Here is a 9279-nt window from a genome sequence, read left to right as displayed (position 1 = left end):
TCGAAGTGAAACACCTCTCAAAACCCAAGCCCAAATCACCATATCCATAACCCAACCTAACAAACCACCGCCCCATCTTCTCACCCAACTCAACTAATAAATACGAAACCCACAAACCAACCTCCTCTTGCACACACACTATCTTCCAATTTTCCCATCTGTCATTTACCTCCACGACCGTTGTTCTAAATGTATGTGCTTCTGGTGTGATGAAAAATGGGCCCTTTCCCATTGTTAATTACCGACATTAAATGCCACGACCGTGAAGGACAAGTTTCCCATTCCTATAATTGATGAGTTGTTAGATGAGCTTGGGGTGCTTCAATTATCATCAAATTCGTGTTCATTCAAAGGACACCTGCTAGACAGCATTTTGGACCCATGAAGGTCACTTCGAGTTTATTGTCAAGACGTTTGGATTAATGAACGCTCCTTCCATGTTTCAAGCCATAATGAATCACCTTTTCTCTTAATTCCTAAGGAGCTTCATCATTGTTTTCTTTGATGATATTTTGATCCATAGCTTCTCTTTAGAGGATCATTTGGTGCACTTGGAACTGGTACTAGATTGTCTACATACTAATTCCTTTTATGTAAAGTTGTCTAAATACTTATTTTGTCAAGATTATATTGACTACCTTGGTCAAATTGTCTCCTCTCAAGGTGTGCACGTTGATCCTAGCAGACTTGAAGCTATGGTAAAATGGCATATCCCTATGTCAGTGAAGAAACTTTGGGTTTTTTTGGGTCTTACTGGTTACTACTGTCAATTTATAGCTAACTATGCGAGTATTGTAGCCATGTTGACTGATATTTTATGCCATGAGGCTTGTGAATGGTCTGCCACTGCAGACTCTACTTTCCTCACTCAAAAAGCAGCCATGATTGATGCCCTAGTACTTCGGCATCCAGATTTTGCACAAGAATTCATCATTGAGACTGATGCGTCGAATTTGGGGATAGGTGTTGTTTTAATGCAAAAGAGTCTTCCAGTCTCTTTCTTTAATAAGAAGTTGGGTCCAAAAATGCGCACAGCCTCAGTTTACATCAAAGAATTACATGCCATTACGGAGGCTGTTTTAAAGTGGAGATAATACTTGCTTGGTCATTATTTTGTAATTCGCACTAATCACAAAAGCATTCTTGAACTTATCCAACAAGTTATTCAAACACCATATCAACAAGTGTATCTTCACAAATTATAGGGATTTCAATTTTGAATTGAATACAAGTCGGGTGCCTCAAATATAGTTGCAGATGCACTGTCACGTATGCTAGTTGAGTGGCCTGAGGATTCTGCGACTAGTTCTCCAACTTTTCAAGCGTTGGTCTCTCAACCCACTTTCTATATTGTTCATCAGCTGCAATAAGAGAACACGACATACCCCTTTCTGGTGGAATTACACAGCAAACGGCTCCAGGGTACTCTCTCTTATCCGTTCTTGGCTATGCATAGTTTAGTTATTCGCAAAGGTCGATATGTACTTGGTCCTACATCTTCTTTGTGTTTAATCATTATAGTGAATTCCATGACACTCCAAGTGAAGGACATGCCATTGTCAAAAACACGTTAGCCCATATTGCAGCTAATTTTTTCTGGCCTAAGATGTGTCAATCTGTCGAGAATTACATTTCCTCTTGCCTCACTTGTCAACAAATCAAATACTCCACTCAAGTTCTGGCAGGATTATTACAACCATTTCCCAATCCATAGTGTGTATGGGAAGACACCACAATGGCTTTTATTACCAGCCTTTCTCCCCCTCACATCTCCACTATCATTTTTGTTGTAGTTGACCGTTTGTCAAAATTGGTTCATTTTGGAGATCTCCCTACTTCAATCACATCTTCCAATGTAGCTGAATTATTTCTCTCATTGGTTGTTCGACTACATGGATTTCCATGTTCCATTGTGCCCGATGGGGACCCGATGTTTTTGAGCATTTTTTGGCGAAAACTCTTTGAGTTAATTGGCACTAAGTTTACTATGAGTAATGCATATCACCCACAAACATATGGCCAATTCGAAGTGGTTAACCGCGGTCTTGAATAATACCTCTGCGCCTTTACGCAAGAGGAATTGTCTTGTGGGTTGCATTATTACCTTGAGTTGAGTTGCACTATAACACCAACTATCATAGTTGCTGAAAAATGTCCCCGTTTTATGCCTTGTATGCTCGGACTCCTCCTTTTATCCCTCTTTACACTCGAGTCTCCACTACCATTGTGTCGTGACTTTCAGTTTGCTATAGGCGACTTAATATTAGTGCATTTAACATCTTACAACCATATCTCAATTCGACAATAGCGCCAACACAAGTTATCAAAGAAATTTTATGGGCCTATTGGGATCTTTGAATGCATTGGAAAGGTGGCTTAGCGTCTTCAGTTACCACTAGAGAGTTGTATCAATCTAGTTTTTCATGTTTCAAAATTGAAGTCATTTCACGGATCTGTCGTACCCTTTCCTCATGTTCTACCTCCTGATAGAGTCAACCTGTTGAGATCCCGATAGTAATTGTTGCAACTTGTACTGTGTTAGTTAATGGTGTTCCACAACAGCAAGTGCTTGTGCCGTGTGCTAATTATCCACCAGATGAAGCCTTATAGGAAGATTATGTGCATTTCCAGTATTTTTTTTCCATCCTTCTACCTTGGGGACAAGGTAGTATTTGAAGCGTTGGAGAATGATGCCCCTATCAATGAAGAGGTAAGGAGCTCAAGTCAAGAAGAGCCATTCATTATCATTGTTAATGAGGAAATGACTAAGGGGCTTGGCAAGAGACAAATTCATAAGTCTAAATAGATGAAAAACTTTATTTGCAATCCATGATTTTAAAACCTGGATGACATCAGAGAGGCACTTGATACATTTTTATTCCTTGTTATGTTTGTTATTTCCACTTTCTGTTTTTTACGGATGTTGGTTAGAAGGTTGTGAGAAACCAATCCTTTTTAATATAGTGTAATAACAAATCTGGTTCATGCTGAAAATTAATGATAATTCCTTAATTTCTTTGAATTCTATGGTGGAGATTCCTAGAGAGTCGGGAGCACCAATGAGCAGTGGCGGAGCCAGGAAAATTATGAAGCCTAGGCGGACATAAAACTAATTCGACTTCCGATTGCACAACATTCACATTCTCAATACTTACTCTTTCAACCAAAAATCTCCTCATCTCTAAAATTAAATGATCTTAAGTTAATACAACTAACATATTTAAGCAAAATTAACATTGTTTAAAATGAAACAAAACTAAACACACACACTCATGTAAAAACACAATTATTTCCAAAAATATTTACTTAAATCCAAATGCTCTCTTGAGAATACAAGCTTAAATGCTTAATTTTATGATAAGGATGACACAAAAGTTAAATATGAGTCATGAGATGGAGACAACAAAAGACAAACTTAGTGTCCCACATTCTTTTTTCAATCATAAATAAAATGCATATGCTTTCATAAAATTTACTTAAAAGAAAGCAGATACAAAGTGTGGCATTAACGTTATTCTAATATGAAATGAAACATTAAGAAAAAAGAAATAAGCGAACCACAAAAAAAAATAGTATTAAACTTACTGAGAAACCAAAAAGAAAATAAAACAAGTCTACGCCAAACAAGACCTTAGACAGCGCTTTTTTTGACTTTAGACAGCGCTTTAAAGCGCTGTCTATTCCAGCGCTGCTATAGGTAAAGACAGCGCTTTTTTTAAAGTGAAAGCGCTGCTAAAGGCCCCCTTAAGCCAGCGTTTTTAGTATGAAAGCGCTGCTAAAGCCCCCCCTTAAGCCAGCGCTTTTAGTTTGAAAGCGCTGCTAAAGGCCCCCTTAAGCCAGCACTTTTAGTTTGAAAGCGCTGCTAAAGGCCCCCTTAAGACAGCGCTTTTAGTTTGAAAGCGCTGCTAAATGTCCCCCTATGCCAGCGCTTTCCTAAAACAAAAAATTTAAAAAAATAAGCCTCTTTAGGCAGCGCTTTTAGTGTAAAGCGCTGTCTAAACTATACAATTTTTTTTATATAAATTACTTAAAATAGCGCTGTTTGTATTATACATTTTATATCCACCTATTTTTAGCCACAATTTGCACTAGGTTTTAAACCATAATTTGCACCATATTATATGCACCAAATTTTTACAAATTGGAGCTTCAATTCAATTAAAAACAATACCAAAAGATATACCATATACATTTGCACCAATCTACTTATATATACTATTACTCTTGTACATATACTTTTACAAAAAAAACAACACCAAAAGATATGCCACATTTTGTTTGCACCATTATACCATTACAAAATCTATTCATCTCTATCTTCTACATCTGCACATATAACCTGAAACAACACCAAAATATCGTAATTCATACCATGATACAAACAAAATATAATTTACCACATGACAAACAACAACAAAATTGCAACACTTGAATATACTCAAAATTCTCATCAATTAAAGTAAGATTACAATATACCTTATATAACTTTCGACTCAATCATGAATTTACACCAATCCTCCTTAAGTTCTTCCAACTGAGAACTTGAGTAATAAGCACACTTGAATTCATCAAAGTACTACATAATAATATAACATAGTATGTTTAAGTTAAAATTATTTAATTATATGAGAAATGTGTTAAATATTAAAATAACTCCTAAGTTAGAAATCCATACCTTGGATGGAATCTCTATTCGATCCATAAGAAGAATTTCTTTCATAAACTTCAACATGTAAAAATCACAATCTACTTCATTACGCTGTCCAGGACACTACACATGGAAAGAAATTTTGGATAAGGCCTAAGTTTTATCAAGTATCATCACTATTAATATAATCAAAATTGTGGCCATCCATTTTTTACAATCGATCGGCAGTCATCCATTTTTTATCCATGGAATTACTCCTAATTAAGGTAAACAAAAACACTATAATTATTCACCCAACTATTTCAAAAAAACAACTAATTACCTGTAGAGAAAGTCAACAGCTTCTGAAACCACGCACTATAAGATTCTTGGAAACGATCCGAACTTCACTCTTCACAAGTAACCCCTAACTAGCAAAGATATTCCTGACCAACGTTTATCATCCTGGAAAAAAAAGAATGAAAAGCTATATATATATGAATAATACTCCCAAAATTGATGTTATCAAATATAGTTTGGGAATGAATAATTAAAGAGGAAAAAAAAGAGATTACATTAATAAAAAATACCATTATTAATAAGAATTTTAATTAACATTCTAAAAAGGTAGTATTTCAACACCAATTTAAGCTCAATTTAAAAACATGAAGCAATATAATGACATATTGACATGAATCTAGATAGAATTTATTTGAACTGACGTGGAGTTTTCTATTAGAAACTATTTCAAGTATCTTATAGTTTATTATTTTTCTTTCAACTTTTCTTTCCTATCTTAATTGAAAAAAAAATAATATTAATTAAACTTTTTTTTTTCATTTTACAATTATATGTTTGTTTAATAAACACTTAAAATTCAACCAGGTAGCTTATTTACTACCAAACATCAACTAATTATAAGCTATCAGATATAAAGCTCAACTCAAACACTATAAGCTAGCTACACAAACAGAGCCTACAAATTATAAACAAATTCAATGTCTTAATTTCAAACTTTCTTGAATAAAGCACCAGTTTAAAATCTTCAAATAATTAAATACCTCCAAAATAATTAACCTATATTTGAGAATCTTAAGATATTTTTCTCATGGAACCCAAAATAGGCAATTATTGTTTGAAAAACTGCAAAGAGCAAGTAGAATAACCAACAAAGAACGAATATTGTTTTTATTTCATTTTTCAAGAGAGCCCCAACTGCAGCCACCAACTGCAAGAATAAAACAAAAATATAACTTGAGCATTGCATTTCCCAACTTCAACAGCAAAAGGTGCATTATAAATTTCAGAATACCAACTTAATAATGCAGTAATATAATATCTAACAATGAAATAAGCAAAACTTGATAACATTATTTCCCTATAAAATTTCTATGCTTTCTACTAAAATGAACTGAAATAAAATAACATAAAGATTCAACATTTTCAAGAGTCCTCATATGATAGAAACTGTTCTCTGTAGAGCTTAAGTCCTCAATCCAACTTCAAAGAAGAGAACAAGTAGTAAACAAACCTGAATGAAGAGAGGATTAATCCAACTGTGCCTGTCACCAACATGATTGCTAGAACCATGAAGAGTGAATATCCGAGGTAAAGCGTTGAGGAAACAGGTCCACTCAGATTCTTGAGATCGAATACAAGATTTTATCTACAATCCATCACACTAAACTTCACAAGTAAATTCTTAAATATGAATAATCAGAGACATATTCAAACCAAGATAGACCAGCTAACTACCTCTTCTCATTAGAGGAGTCAATGTGTTCAGCTATTTGTTAACTATCTGAGCTTGACATGTTAAATGCTCTGTCAGACACATTTGTTTAATTAAATAAACGAACCTAACCTTAGAGGTTTAAACTTCTAATCCCAGCATAAACAAAAGCAAGGTCCAAAAGCAACTCGAAGGAGACAACATTTTGTATACTCAGGTGGGAAGTTTTTAAAGAAGATTACTCTACCAATAAATTGTTGATGAAGATTTGACTAGCCTGTTTTTTTTATCATAGAAAACTGAAACTTTATTCACGCTTGATCATGCACAATTATTTACATATAATCTTGTGAAACTTCAAGTTAGATTGCTAATGTTCACAGAGACAACAACATCACACGTCAGAAATATCACTGAGATAACACATCCAATGAAGAAATTTCCAATAGAATCAATTAACCCATGAAAAACAATGTCACAGTGTAGTCAGATCTTAAATGTGCGTGAACATGTCCATATATTTCGTCAGCTTGAAGTATAACTATGGCACTCAATAACAAATGACTTAAACTAATTAACCATTTTAGTATCCACAGTTTGAAGTCATTCTAAATTGTTGAACACCTTATCACATGTTAAAGATTGCAGGAAAGTTTTATCCCAAAAATGGTATTCCGTCAGCTAAAAACTGTAACATAGGAACCATATATCTCAATCAGCCAAATACTGACTCTTGCTGCCACATATATTTAACTATGCCATTGACATTATCTCTTATAAAATCTAGCATAATATCAACTTCATTACAACATGGAGCCGGGCAATGATTTGCTTCAGATTGCCCTATTCATCCAAAAATAAATTTCAAAGAATGATTAATACTCTTATTCAACAACATTAATAAATTAGTGACTAAATACTTGTTTTAAAGAGTGTAGCTGCAAAAGTCACTCATACAGAGTGAGAATCGCAGGTTTGAACTCGCATCACAATACATCAAATTTCAGTGCAACAATATACCACTTGAATTGTATATACAAAATACTACAACCTAAAATTGGCAGCATGTTATGCACAAGTATGCATATATTGACTTTAGAACTACTTCAAATTGGGTAACAAATTGATTTCTAAAGTCTAAAGAGAAGTTTGAAACAGGGATGAAACAAAGTTTAATCATTTGGGACAAAAATAAGCTCATGAATCAATCAAAAAATCTAGAAAGGAAACAGCTAACTGAAATGACAAGCGAAGGACAAAATTTAGAAAACAGGATCTGCTGAGTTCTATATATACGCAAACCCTAACAAAATCAATCAGCCACAAACCCTAACATATATTTTCTTTATTTAACATTCCTAACAATAACTAACAGAGCTAGCAACTAATAGAAAACTTCATCCAAGGGAGTAAAATGGCTTTCAAGCACAACTCGATTGAAATGGCGAAGAAGAAAACAAGAATACCTGGATTCGAGTCGCTCCGAGAACTTCACTGAAGCAGAAAAGAGTTTAGTTTTTCTGGCGACGCAGCTTCAATGAAACGAAAGCAAAAGCGAGAATCGAAGAAGAATGGCGACGTTGATCGTGAAGAAAGTACGGAGAATCTGAGTGTAACAAGAAAAGCAGGTTGAGATTTGAAGAAGGGAAATCGGCACGGAGGGAGCGAAGTCTGGGATGAAGTTTTTAGGGCTTATCAGTGAAAGAGATGAATGATGAATAGTGAAAAGGCGGTTTGTGGTGGTGGTGGTCGTCGTGAGTGGCGGCAGCGATTAAGGGAAGAAGAAGCTAACAGAAAAGTGATAAGATGAAAACCTAGAATGTAATTTTTAATTTCAATTTTAAATGGCTTAAACAGGGCTTTGGTGAAAGAGCTTTCTAATATATGGGTTTAGCCAGCGCTTTTATACAGTATGGGTTTAGATAGCGCTTTTTAATTTGGGTTAAGGCAGTGCTTTTTCCATAAGCGCTATTTAATGTGTATAGTTGTATAAAAGCGCTGTCTAAAGCAACCCTTTCGCAGCGTTTTTAGAAGCGCTGTCTAAGGTCGACCTTTTAGCAGCACTTTTACTCATTTTCGTGTACAGTTTCCGGGTTTTATTTTTTATTTTACTTATAGCAGCGCTTTTGTATAAAAGCGCTGTCTAAGGTGCGCTGTCTAAAGACCTTTTTGGTGTACAAGTTCTAAAAACTACTTCTTCTTTCTCAATTTTTTTATCCCCTTCTCTCACAAAACTCTCGGCCATCTCTCTCAAGCAATTCATAAAAAAAAAAACTCACAAATTTCAAAGAAAAAAAAAAGAAGCAAAACTCCAAAACATCGAATAAATAGATAGTGGAAAAGGCGAATAGTACCATCGATGGTAGATCTGACAAATCCGATGGTGCTGCAGAGAAAGCTGCAACAGTGACGATCGAGAGATGTACGACGAGGGGATCGCTTGCGCGTGGAGTGCCTGCAGTGTTGCTGCGGTTCAGCAATTCCTAGCGTGGTCGCCGATTCAAATTTTGAATTCGTTAGTAACGTGCTTGCTTTGTCCGTCGTAGACTCGTAGTGGTTGTTGTGTTTTGCTTCGTACGTTCTTCCCTCTTTCTTTTTGCCCTTTCTGTTTTATCTCTTTCTTCTTTTTTTTTTACCTTTTTTCTGGTTTTTTATAACTCAAACCTAAAAAAATTTGAGCCAGAGCCTGGGCATGTGCCCAGCCTGGCCGGGCCTTGAATTCGCCCATGCCAATGAGACCAATGCTCCATGACCACAAAAGAGGGAGACACCATGTCTCAACCCGAAATCTTAAGGTGTTAGGTAAATGAGTTATCTCTCTTATAAATTCAACATTCCACCCATTCATAGGCTCTTGCACCCAACATTTTCCCCCACAAGTGTGAATCCCTCACCCTATAACAGGATCTCCCGCTCCCCC

General features: G+C 35.4%; 1 long non-coding RNA gene across 1 annotated transcript; it reads right to left on the bottom strand.

The window, feature by feature from the left end:
* Positions 1-4201: 4201 nt before the first annotated feature.
* Positions 4202-8241, bottom strand: LOC131601027 (uncharacterized). Its single transcript, XR_009283571.1, has 6 exons — positions 7826-8241; positions 6159-6293; positions 4971-5092; positions 4676-4771; positions 4477-4576; positions 4202-4339 (listed from the first exon to the last, which is right to left on the bottom strand). It is a non-coding gene; the product is annotated as an uncharacterized LOC131601027 (long non-coding RNA).
* Positions 8242-9279: the final 1038 nt, after the last annotated feature.

This window comes from Vicia villosa, linkage group LG1 (assembly GCF_029867415.1).
Source record: "Vicia villosa cultivar HV-30 ecotype Madison, WI linkage group LG1, Vvil1.0, whole genome shotgun sequence".
NCBI classification, from domain to species: Eukaryota; Viridiplantae; Streptophyta; class Magnoliopsida; order Fabales; family Fabaceae; genus Vicia; species Vicia villosa.
The sequence above is the reverse complement of the archived record's forward strand: the minus strand, read 5'-3'. Positions and strand labels throughout refer to the sequence as shown.